This window comes from Manis javanica, chromosome 1, assembly GCF_040802235.1.
Source record: "Manis javanica isolate MJ-LG chromosome 1, MJ_LKY, whole genome shotgun sequence".
Classification (NCBI taxonomy): domain Eukaryota; kingdom Metazoa; phylum Chordata; class Mammalia; order Pholidota; family Manidae; genus Manis; species Manis javanica.
Genome location: NC_133156.1, coordinates 130,493,890 through 130,495,150, shown reverse-complemented (window position 1 = coordinate 130,495,150; position 1,261 = coordinate 130,493,890). Strand labels below are relative to the sequence as shown.

Genomic DNA, 1,261 nt, shown 5'->3' with positions numbered 1-1,261 from the left:
GTTACAAACATCTCTCTCACACACACACATGTACACACAAGCAAGCTAAAACACATACACAAACGCAGAAGCCAAACAAAACAAAGAAAACAAAAATACTCTATCAAATACTGCTTGCGTAAAAACTGAAATTATGTATGTTTTCTAAAATAATGACATTTAAAATTTCATATACTAATGTATGTTTGAAGCAGATAGTTCAGCACTTAGGAATCTATTTAAAGCCTTAGGGTGGAAGTCTATCCCAATAGGGCTTTTTCAGTAGACCTACATCACTGGAAACACCTCATATTATGTGGTTTCCTTTACTCACAGAACTGTGTGTTAGACCTGTGGGAAAGAACTATAATACAGGTCTGCTACACCCATGAAAGTCCTAATAGAAAAACTTTTTTAATCTTAAGTATTTGCATGTCTCAATGATCTGTATTATTCTTAGAATATGACAGCTTAGGAGTGAATATGACTTGAAGCTAACTCAAGGTGACAGAGCTTCTGAAATTGAGAACCAGGCAGATCCATCTACTCTGATCCAGATGTGGCCCCAAAATACAGTGAAGAAACTGGATCTCAGAGATTACAAGTGGAAAATTTTTGACGTATGCCCATATTCAAGTGGAGATCAAAGGTCAACTAAAAGAGTATTGGACTGGCTGGTAATGACAACTGGATTAAACAAAAATTGATTTTAAAAAGACTATATTGAGTATGGAGGCAGAGCCAACATGGCAACGTGAGTAGGACAGTGGGAATCTCCTCCCAAAAACATATATATTTTGAAAATACAACAAATACAACTAATCCTAAAAGAGAGACCAAAAGACACAGGACAACAGCAAGACTACATCCACACGTGCGAGAGCCCAGCACCTGGTGAAAGGAGTAAGATACAACCCCCGGCCTGGCGGCACCTGAGCAAGCCTACCCCCAGCTCCTGGTGGGAGGGAGAGGGAGCCCAGAACTGCTAAACACCCAGCCCCAGCCACCCGCACCAGAGCGCAGACACAGTGCATGCGTGGAGGGCTGGAAACTAGGGAAACAGGGCAGCAAGACCTCTGAGCAGGTTCTAAAGCTGATGCCCCTGTGACAAAGAAAAGACAGTGCTCTTTGAAAGTCTTGAAGGGACAGGGACGTACAGATGGACAGAAACAACACAGGCCACAGCCCAGTGGCTGGAAATTACAGGGAAAATCGGGCACACTAACCCCTTGGGAAACAGCTCTAAGACCCCTCACAGAGGTAAACAGCCAAACAGCCCTCC

The 1,261-nt window shown here is 42.9% G+C and overlaps 1 non-coding gene across 1 annotated transcript; it reads left to right on the top strand.

The window, feature by feature from the left end:
* The first annotated feature begins 231 nt into the window (after positions 1 to 231).
* LOC140844737 (small nucleolar RNA SNORA18) lies at positions 232 to 356 on the top strand. The gene has a single exon (XR_012123228.1). It is a non-coding gene; the product is annotated as a small nucleolar RNA SNORA18 (small nucleolar RNA).
* The last annotated feature ends 905 nt before the right edge of the window (positions 357 to 1,261 follow it).